Raw genomic sequence first — 12,601 nt, 5'->3', positions numbered from 1 at the left:
GGTACCGACTGGTACCACCCAATAACTTAATTTTTTTAACAATACCAGATACAACCGTCAATTATCAAAGAAGGAAAATTACAATTTGACCCCTCAAAACCTCCGTAATATAAGAAATCAAGAATGATAAGCTTATCAAAACATTTCTTTTTGATCCCTATGATCTTGCTTATTGTATTCCATATTTCACTCATTTTCATAATCTTTTAATCAACAAAATTAGTTTTTTTTGTCATAATTAGTTTTGTTGTTGTCAGAATAGGGCTTATTCAATCTTTTTCCATATTCAATCTGGCCTTGATGATCAAGTGAAGACCTTCGCCAATCAAAACAGTTTCTTTAGGATACATGAATATCAAAACCAGTTAATCAAGGCAAAAGAAAATTGTCTGTAAATGTGTTTCATATTGTTTAAATAGGCTTGAACTCGATATCTCTTAATTAAATAGTAATAAATCATCTAATTGTATTTTAGGAATATTGATTTTCTTTTGCAGGTTTTAACTGGTTTTCTTTTTTCCAATTTTATTGCTTCCTTTCTTCTTCTCATGCACTCTATGAACAATTTTTGTTATTTTGTGATGATATTTTAGTATTTGAATTACAAATCTCAAGTTTTTTTTTTTAAAATCTGATAAACTATGATAAAACAAACAACTTAAAAAAAAATCCTTCTTTGAATCTGTATCTTTCTTATCTTCAAACCAAAGCAAGCATTGCTGCTAATCAATAATTGAATATGTTATAGAATCAATGAAACAAAGGATCCCTATTTCTCTTTTTTTTTCTTGTTTTCCTTTTTCTGGTTTAACCTAGCCTTGTACTAGATCTGTACTAATTCATGGTCATAACTTATAAATGGATTAGGCTTTGAAAACATGGCACTGAGACTTAATTCAACATATTGAGTTCTCAGACCTTGTAAATGAAATGAGAATGCATTGGTTCATGGATATGAAAAGATTAATCTGAGTCATTAATCATCAAGCATTATATGATTTTCCAATATCTGTTACGATCTTAGCAGTCTATTAAAATATGTAATAACAAAAATAATAAGGACTTATATGCATTTTCTTAATTCTGACAAGCTAAATCTCTACAAATTCCTTTCATGAATTAGTCTTCAAATGTCAGTTGTATCCTCTAGAATGCATTAGTTTAATAAAAAAACTGTAAATTTCTATTAAGATAAAAAAAAAACTAGCTACCAGTTCCAAGTTCTTGTACCGATCCGGACCTTCTCAGTACCAGTACAAAAAATGAACAGATGTCGCTGATATATTAAGCAGTCAAATAAAAAGACTTAAATGTCTTTTCATACATTCTTTTAAAATTATCAGAGCAAACAGGTGATTATCAGATATGCATGCTTAAAGCTTACTTATAATTTTATTACTTTATAAGATAACCAAAACAGGCTAATTTATCGAGTTGAATAATAAAAAGTTCACTGATTGTTAACTAAATGTAACTCTTGGTATCAAGGAACATAATGCCGGTTCCATAAAATACTAAATAATGATAAAAAGAAAAAAAAAAAAAAAAAAAGCAATAACAAAGAATCTGTTTTAATTTAGATATTTTGAATAAAATAAGCAGGTTAAGTGATATGTGCCTGGAGTCAGATTTGGACCCAGGCCGAACAAACGGAATTATTTTTCCGCGTTCATTTTGGGCTCCCTATAATTAAAAATGGATGGGCTTTTGGGCTTCTGATTGCTTTCAAATGGGCCCGTATACATTCAATTTGGATAGATATGATTTTCGATTTGGTTTGGTCTAATATTTCCTTGCCTGGAGTCTTTTTAGTTTGTTAACTCGGCAATGTAACTTGCATTGACATTTGAAATAAAGAAAATTTATAAGAAATAATATTTATAAATTAACATGGCAATTGATTGATTAAATAAATCATTCAGTAGGTTTAGATTTGTATTAACATTTTCCATTTGACGTATAAAACTCTGAACAAATAATGATGTGTGTAGTAATTTTGTCTCTCTATTAAGTATCTAAATGATACGATTTGAGAAATAAATAATCCAAAAACTTACTATAATAGTTCTAGCATTATATCTATTTTACTATGTAGATTTTAATAAATTTTATAGAATTAGAAGTTATTTAAAAGTGACATTTATTTTTGTATATATATAAGAAGAAAATTCTGTACAGCTGTGTGGCTACTGAGTAGCCATCAAATTATCTAAATATTCAACACCACTAAACTTAAAAGAGGAAAATTAATGCAAAAGAAAGCTCCTCTATAACGTTAACCCTGTTACTTCCTCTAATAGCAGCGCTATCCGTTGACGTATCTTCACCGTTGTTTGTTGCGTAAGTAGTGTTGCCGGTTTGGTTTCATTTGAGAAAACACACTTGTTTCTCTTACGCCATAAGGCTCATACCCCTACCGCCAAAAGGGTTTCCTGAGGCCGTCTGACATCCACTGAAACCATTGTTTGCTGAGAGTACCAAGCAGTGATGTCTGATACTGTACCAGCTTGCAATATAATACCGGTACGCTGAGTTTTCCATGCAGCTTCCTCCAATTGGTTTGGGCATATTTGCATGACCCAAGTATATGGTCCCGTGTCTCCACGTTAAGTCCAACAAAATTAGTTGCCTAAATGTTTACTGTAGTAATTAATTACTGGGCTATCCATAACAGTAACAAAATCCAAGAAGGGCAATTGTACATAACAAGACCCCAAGAAACTTGATCATTAATGGAAAGTGTCGCAAAATATAAATGATACAGTCATATAGCAAAGAACATCAAACAATTTTATCATGCATGCCTGCTATTTACCACCCTAAAGTAAAAAAGGGCAATTTTTTTTTCTCACTTTAAACGTAATGTAAGATGACATGCAACAAATATGTTCAAATTCTCATAAATTAAAAATTGCGGGACATTACAGTTCAAAATTTGTATCAAAGCAAATGATATAAGGTACGTTTCTTTTGTATAGTCCGTCGGTTCAAACAATACTACCTAATTTTGAAGTAGTAGAGATGTTTAAAATTAAATAATGTGATCTCCTAATTGCTTCAAGAACAATCAAATCCAATGAGAGTGATTTGATTTTCTCGTTTTGATGTATCCATTCTGATCAATAGGAAGAAACCTCAGACGGATAAATTTTTGGGTTCTACAATAAGAGAAATCGGTGCATGTCAAGAATGAACAATGATAGCGAAGAGAGAGAGACTGGTACATATCTAGGATGTGATTTATAGATGTTTTGGTGCTTTGGTTTTACTTAGTTTGACTGGTACCGGTTTTGGATGTGCTAGTACCGTCTACTGGTAAATGGATGTAATACTTCTTTTTATTTCAAATTTTCAATACATAGTCTGACAGTTATTGTTAGTATTTGAGAGAGAGAGAGAGAGAGAGAGAGAGACCAATGATAGTGAAGAGAATTGAGGATGCTCTGACAAGGTGTGTCTCTTGGGAGCAAGAAAATAGAGAAGAAAGGGAACATGAAACAGATCTACAGCGCTTTGTGATCTCTGCTGCAGGGAAGAAACATTAGAAAGGGGATCAAGAGTGTACTATGGTGCTACCAGGTGAGGTGTCTTGCCGTGAGTCGCCTCTCTAACAGAGCAGAAGATATAATAGAAGAGAAAAGGTAATGTCCCCGGGCTAAAGTCTCTCAAAAATTCTCGTGTATAAAAGTCTTTCATTTTTAGCTTAGTTCTAACACGCTTTCAACTGTGTCAGAACATGATTTGTTGAATTAGTTTACAGGATTTAGTTTTGATGTTTACAGGATTTAGTATTGATGTTTACAGAATTAGTTGAAAATATCCGAGAATTTTTTGGAGACTGTTAGCTGCTTCTAGAAGAGAATGAAGATGAGAGAAATGGGACAGAGTAAATTGGTTTGATTGTTGAAAATGTCAGATACTTAATGGACATCTTCATTTTAAGAAGGGTAAATTGGTCAATATAATTTTTAAATTAATTAAATCATAGATGAAATAATTGTAAGGACATAAAAGAAAGAAAATTAAGTTTATATAAAAATATTGGATGTTATGATTGATTAATGAGGAAATTGACTATTTTGAAAGTTGGGATAACACTTGAAATTTTCCCTTATCTAAATTGTTCATTTTTGTTTGTGGCAAATGATCTTATATCCCCATGTAACCACTTGAGTGGTCGGCCGACGACTTAACAAACTCTGTTCATTTTACAAATTATTTTAGGATATTATTTTTCACATCTCTGTTAATGTTGATTGGAGATAATGAAAAGAAAATCTAGAAGCTAATAAAAAAGCAATTGGGACAAGTGTTGCTTATAACCTCCGTAACCTCGAAATTTTTTTAGTTCACAGGTCCTACATTTCTAATTTCGACAATTACATGTCAATTTTATAAAAATTATCCGGTCACTCTCAAATCCAATTATTTGTTTTAATATTTCAATGTCAATTTCCTGACATATCTAAATAATGAAGTGCTTCTGCTAAACAACCGAAATTTTTATTTCTACCATCTCCAAAAAACAAAAAACAAAAAACAAAAAAACAAATCATTTTTTGTTTCAAAATATTCAATTTTTTTATCTTGTCCGCCAATTGAATTGGGGACCACTCGGTCTGCCAATTGAATTGGAAGACAGGTTAAGTATAAAGGGAGTCGGCTTAAGGAGAGAGAAATCATTTCTCATTTTCTTTTTTTAAAAAAAATCGGGCAGAGGCTGCCAGATAAAATCATTTCTCATTTTCACATCCAATCTCTTCAACTTCTAATAAATATTCTTCTTCTCTTCTAATTTTAATTTTTAATTTAGTAGCAGTTTTGATAGTACTAGAATTTAAGATTTATTAATTAAGTTTTGACCAAAACAGTGTCCAATAAATATCAAATTTAACCAAAATTTTAGATAATTTTAGGATTTACGGTTTAAGGTTTAAGAATTATTAGTATCAAAATTTAAGATTTATTAATTAAGATTTGACCAAAATAGTATCAAATAAATACCAAAATTTAACCAAAAATTGTGACATATTTGACAAAATATTTATCAAAATTGTTCCAAATGATACCTAAATAATATCATAATTTTATTAAAAAAAAATTGTTCCAATTATTACCCAAATTAATTCCAAAATCGACAAAATTGTATAGTATGGAATCTTTTTGGAGTTAGCCCTAGTACCCACCTCTAGTGGTGTTCACTGGTTCGGTTCGGTTAAAATCGAACCGAACTAGGCAAACTAAAGTTATAATTAGGTTTCAAAAATAAAACTGAACCGAACTGAACCGAACCAATGTTTTATTTCAGTTTGTTCGATTTAAACCAAAATATATTATTTTTTATTTAAAGCAATTGATTTATAATCAACCGAAGTATATTAAGAAATAAATCAGGGTATTAAGAAATAAATTGAGATATTAAAAAATAAATCGAAGTGTTTAAATCAATTGATTAATAAATAAACCGGGATATTAAGAAATAAACTGAGGCGGTCCGAACCAAATTCATAACATATAAAAGTTCGGTTATTTTGGTTTTGAAAATTTCCAAACCGAACCAAACTAAAGTTATATTTTGGTTTTAAAAAACAAACCGAACCGTTTAGTCCAAACTAATTTGGTTCGGTTCAAAAATGATTAAACCGGACCCAATGAAAACCCCTACCCACCCCCATGCGATGTCTGAGCGCGCTAAGGTTTCCTACAGAGAGATTCTGAATATTCGGTCTTGCAAGGACTTCGTTCACGACTAGCTACTAGAAGAATAGAACAGTATCTGTGAGAGTAAAAAGTGACTATTCGTAAGGGTATACCAATAGAAAGGTGTTATTTCTATTAGTGAGGGGAGTATTCTATTATTGAAAGTACTTTTGATTCGCAAACCGTGAGCACTTGATAGAGGTGGCAGGGTTAAGATTTAATTTAGTTATATTGTATTATACTTTTTTATAATATTACATCCATATAAGATTAATTTTATTGTATTTTCGTTTAAACTAAATGCATGCCGGAGATGGTACGACAATTCGTCATAACCGGACTAAGATACAGTACAACAAAGCGATGGTAGTGTAATTGCGACAGATGGGTCTTTACCAGCTTGCCATGATGTCAATGAGCGGCACGACGTGTCTGTAGTTCTTTAGTTGATCTGTTAGAGATTATGACTATTGTATATTTGATATTTATTTTTATCGTTACTTATTTAGTTGTTTAGTTATTTTGTATTTGTTATCATTACTTATCTCTATATAATTTTATACATATTTACGACAAACTAATTACAAAAGATAATTAATACGATATTTCAAATTAAACGATAAATATAATACGACAAAAGACATTTCAATTCATTTCAATCTTACATGTTTATAAGAGAATAACATGTCCGCCAATTTCATTGGCAGACCGGTTAATGGGTTGTCCGCCAAGTCAATTGGTTGGCGATCAATTCAATTGACGGACAGGATAAAAACTGTTTTTTTCTTCTTCTTTTTTGAAAAATAAGAGTTATTTATATATATTTTGTGGAGATGGTTAAAATAAAAATTTCGGGGTAAACCAATAATTTAGAATTTAATTGAAATGCTGAAAGCCAACTAAGTTTCTCGGCAGTAACCAACCCATGTTTAGTTGTGGCCTAAAGCTCGGGAGGTCTAAATTGGTTATTCCAACTTAGGCCGGTTTAAATTATTCATGTTTGGTTGAGGCCTAAAGTTAAATCATAGCTTAAACTATTTCTTGTTTGGTTAGAGTTGGTGGAAGACTAAAGTTTTAGTAAAAGTCTAAATTGGTTAATTATTTATAATAAGATACTAATTATATAATATTAATATATTAATAATAACTGTAATATATTATATATTATTATAAAATTTATTTAATATATTAACAATATAAATATTAATTATATATTAATAATAATATTAATAATAAAATATTAATTATAATATTAATTATATAATTATAAATTAATAACAATTACTAATTATATAATATTATTAAAATAATAATTTAATATATTAACAATATAAAATATTAATTATATAATTATATATTAATAATAATTATTAATAATAAGATACTAATTATATAATATTAATATATCAATAACAACTATAATATATTATAATATTATTATAATAATAATTTACTATATTAAGAATATTAATTATTAATTATATAATTACAAATTATTAATAATTATTAATAATAAGATACTAATTATATAATATTAACATATTAATAACAACTATAATATATTGTAATATTATTATAATAATTATTTAATATATTAACAATATAACATATTAATTATATAATTACATATTAATAATAATTATGAATAAAAAAATATTAATTATATAATAGTAATATATTATAATATTATTATAATAATTATTTAATATATTAACAATATAGGGTATTAATTATATAATTATATATTAATAATAATTATTAATAATAAGATACTAATTATATAATATTAATATATTAATAATAACTATAAAATATTATTATATTATTATAATAATTATTTAATATATTAACAATATAACATATTAATTATATAGTTATATATCGTTAATAAGATACTAATTACACATTATTAATATATTAACAATATAACATAATAATTATATAATAATTTATTAATAATTATTATCAATAAAAGGATATTAATTATATAATAATTATTATAATAATTATTTAATATATTAACAATATAAGATATTAATTATATAATTATATACTAATAATAATTATTACTAATAATAATTATTAACAATAATATAGTAATTATATACAAATAAAATATTATTATAATCATTCAAGTTAGGCCACGAGGTGGAATAAAAATTAAACCACTATGTGAGGTGGCTTAATTTAGGCCGGCCTAAAGATCGGCTTATGCCATCATAGTTCGGCTCAATTAAGACACGTTTGGTGGAATAACGAGGCCTAAACTCCTTATTACACCATTTAGGCCACAACCAAACATGATGCAAATGCTTAACATTTGATATTTTTACTTTAAATTCTTGTATTGGTATCAATTTCCAATGGAACAGAGGAATTTGTCCAAAAAGTAAAATGTTTTTTTTAGTGAAGAAAGTACTTGTAATTTTTTTTATTAAATTCCAACTGAATTGGGTTTCAAATCTACATATTTGGAAAACAGTGTGGTTCTCTTAAAAATTAAATATTTACCCTAACTCCAAGTTTTCAAATTCTATTACTAAATTTCAGCATTTTAATAGTAAAATTAAAATGCTATAAATTAATAAATGAATTTGGAAGTTGGACAATTTGTGTAAACATTTTACATTTCTTTCAAGTATGAATTTATTATGCCACCTGTAAACTGTAAACTGTAAACTGTAAACTTCAACAAGGATGACAAGTGCATAAAAATATTTCTTAAGAGAAAAAAAGAAAGAGATAGAGCTATTTTTTAGATCATTTTCTTTGTTGGTGGGAGAGATTTGTAGCGGGGCTTGTCAATTAGTGTTAAAAAAACAATTAGCTTCATAAAGATTTATTTAATTTTTTTGAAAGAAGTGGCATTGTCACCGATTTTCATTAAAATAAAACTAAAATATTACACAATATTGTCGGTACCACTAAGTTGGTACCAGCTACACACTACTTACAAAAAGGAACTACCATCCAACAACCACATAAAGACCAACAACATCAGAAATCAAAACCTAGAGCTAACAATTCAAAAAAGCACACAAAACAAATGTTAACAACAACTATAAAAGTAAGAATTTGCATTTAAGGATCTACATCTTCCATATTCAACCAAGACACCATCTGCAACTCATCTTCACCATCCAAAACTATCCCTCCTCCATTCGTAAGGATTGTAAACTGGATATCTCCCATGGAAATGGCCATCATTGTACCTAACCGGTCCTTCACATCTTTTTTGTTTGTTTGTTTGAAATTCTTAGCAGTGACTGTCAAGTATAATTTTTATTAATTAAAACATAAAATTACATCCATCGTTCTACATCCAGAACATCGCACACATCAAACTACATTAGCATTTTTTTTTAAAAACATCCAGATCTAAAATCAACTTCTAAATCTTAACATCTAATAACACAAACAACTAAAACAACAAAATAAACAAACCCTCTCCTTTAGTGGTAGACACTATGACCTTCAACATCGGCTAGTCAAGTGCGGAGGTGGTGATGTTAGGAGATGGGTGGGATGGCAACTAGGGCTATTGCTGCCAACAGTGGTGGAGGAGGACAGGAAAATGCCGAAAGACGAGATAAATTATGACTAGGGTTATTATCATCAAATATCTCTTCTTCTGACGGATTGGAGAAGAGATGGAGACAAGGAGGGGTAGGGCTTGATGGTGACTAGGTTTTCTTGATGAGAAGGGGTGGTGGACAAAGGTGGAAGAGAGTGGAGAAGTGAGATGAAGAGGAGTTGAGAAGGCAGAGAGAAGGGGGAAGGATCTGGTGGTATGGATCATCCCGCTCCTCTGGAGAGGAGCGGGAGGCGGCGGTGGAGGAGGAGCGAAGGGTAGCTGATTGGAGGAAGGCGATAGGGGATAGGAGGTGATGGATGGCTAAGACAGCTAGGGTTTTTTCCCAAAAAAAAAAATACAAAACTTGATACAGTATTAAATGACATTTATAATTATTGAATAACAGGTCATTCACGTTACAAGGCATAATAAGCTTTAGTTGCTTAATTAAATATGTTTTCTGTCGAGAAGTCTAAAAGAAAGCAAGTGAAATAACCTTTGAACCTAAAACTTGAAATTTAAAATATTGTCATTACAAAACACAATCATGTTGCAATCCAACCAAAGAGACCAAAGTACTGCCCCACATATCATTTCTACAAAATTAGCATCCTTCAATAGTATACAGTAATTAAGTTCCTATAACTTCCCCACTGTTGTACTATCAACACAAAATTATTAAAGTTATGGGTGATTTTATTTATATAATTGAGATTTTTAGCTAATTAAGAAGTACTATGAAACTAGAGTAATATATAAAGAGGAATGCTGACTATTGTTCATGATAATGGGGTCGAATCGTCTGCCCCCCTGGGGGCAGGAAATTCCTGCCCCCAGAGTCACTGCAGAGTGGGCCCCTAGTAACAGTAAACCAGTTAACTTTAACCCTTTAACAGTAATCGGGTCCACCCCGCAGTGACTCTGGGGGTAGGAATTTCCTGCATCCCAGGGGCAGGAGATCTGATTCCCATGATAATGTTGTCCTTTGCTATTTTATCACCTACCTTTTGTCATGTGTCACGCAAAAAGAAAAGGGTCCCAATCTTATGTAATAATTATATTCTGATTCTTTACTATTAAAAGTTTACAACGTTATTATCACAAAAAGTTCTAGCACCGCAACCGATTTCTTCTAATTACTTTTTTTAGGTTGGGGAAGTCAAGTTTTCGTTCATTTCATCCTATTTAGATTGAAAGAATTGAAACAAAATAAATCCAGATCGACACATGCGTTCAGATTTGCTCTCTTATTTCATACTTGTAAAATTATAAGAATCAGTTTTTGATCTAAAATAGTAAAAACAATGCACCAACTTTTATGGATATTAAATAGTTAAGTGTTTTGATCTTTAATTTTTACTCAAAATATTTGTAAAATTATTTTCAATACTCCCAAGTCCCAAGTGGTGATGATATTGACACAATAATTTATTTTATTAACACAACAACTTCAAAAGTTTTACTTGTATGAACAAATTTGTCCTTATCTAAAATTCTCTCTAGATACCATATTTTTTCTAGAATAGTGATTTCTTTATATTAAAGGTCACTGATTAATTATTTTTATTTTCATAACTAAACATCTAGTAAAATTTATATGAGAATTTTCATTTGTCAAATTTGAGAAGTATAATAACAAAAATTTAAGCAATTATTTTTTGCAGCAAAAAATAATAGTAAAAACAAACTTTCTTTTTAGTGACTTTAGTCGAATTTATATCATTAAATACTTCATTTCATACATAGCAATTTGTTTTGTTTTTTCTCACTTTTATAGAAATGATTACTTAAAAATTTTACATTGTTGAGTTTTGAAAAAAGAGTACAAACTACATTCATATATATTATCATAATTCAATAAAAAAAATACTAGAAACTCTATTGATTGAAAATACACTTTGCACTGACAGAAAAGTATTATCTAATAGAGTTGTTTAATGGAATAATTTTTTATATCTGTAAAGAATGAATTTTTTAATTTATTATTTTCTATTCTTTGAAATTAAAATGTTTTGGAGGTAAGTTTAAGTTATGAAAATAAATAACATATAGCAATTAATATGAATAAATAAAAATATATTTATCTAATTGGTTAACCATCCCTATACAATTTGCCCCTTCTTAACTATCTAATTTCAGAATTTCTTACATTAATTATTGTAATTATTTTTATTTGGTCCCATGTTTAGTTCATCAAAATAAATATGTATGTCAATGTGATTTTTTATTTTGATAGAAAATAATCTAAATATTTTTTATCCGATGTTAATTTATTATCTATCTTAATTTTTTGAGGCAAATAAAATCTATTATTAAATTATATGACAACAGGATATATGACCATATTAAAAATAAATTAATAGTTTTGAAATTATCATCTGAACATAAATGCTTCAAGGTAATATAAAAGAATACGTCAAATTAATAAACTTGGGTTAATATTAGAAATAATCAATCTTTAACCTCAACATAAATTAATGAATTAAAGAGTTCATCCTACGACTTTTCTCAATCAACATTATTTTGAAAATAAACTTCATTATTGAGTTGAAAATAAATAAATAAATTATAATTTATTATTCCTATGTTATTAAAGCATAATATTTGGTTAGCAATAATAATTTTATACTTTTATTGCAGCTTTATTTTAAGTGGTTGTTAGTTTGAATTTCTATATGCAGTTATTAAAATAAACTAAGCAAGTTAAATTTGTTAAACAAAAAATGATATATCATATAGTAAAATTTATTTTTATATTTCTCATACAAACTAAATATTTTGAAACAAAAGAGCACCGAAATACATATGTAACGAAAGTTAAAATCATTGATGTACAACCTCTGATGTGTTGGTTATTATTTCAAATTAGATGAAAATCTAACAATAAAGTATATATAGTAACTAATAAATGGTTCTTGTGATAAAAGATTGTATAATCACCGGGGATTAACATTAACATTTGAAAGGAAATATATATAGAGGGCAAAATTGTCTATAAATTTTAAAAATTTAAAGTTGTTGTGTTAAAATAAAAATTTATTGTGTTAGTATCAACAGCATGCATTCAGCAAGAACTGTTGGCCTGTTGCAAGCATTTTTTTAACTGAGCATAATATTGTTACATTTTTAATTGAGAATAGTAGTGTTATTTCTCAGAAAATAAACGGGACACACAACTGATTTTTTTTCCTTTCCCAATAATTTGTTTTCCTAATGACCGGTTTGAATTTTCTTATTTTCTTTAAATATAGAAGAAAGCTTGACCGTTTTGTCCAATTCGAGTTCATTTATATAGAGTAAACATCCAAATAGGTTCTTCGCTCTGTG

This window comes from Carex rostrata, chromosome 2 (genome assembly GCF_964058835.1).
Source record: "Carex rostrata chromosome 2, lpCarRost1.2, whole genome shotgun sequence".
NCBI lineage: Eukaryota > Viridiplantae > Streptophyta > Magnoliopsida > Poales > Cyperaceae > Carex > Carex rostrata.
The sequence above is the reverse complement of the archived record's forward strand: the minus strand, read 5'-3'. Positions refer to the sequence as shown.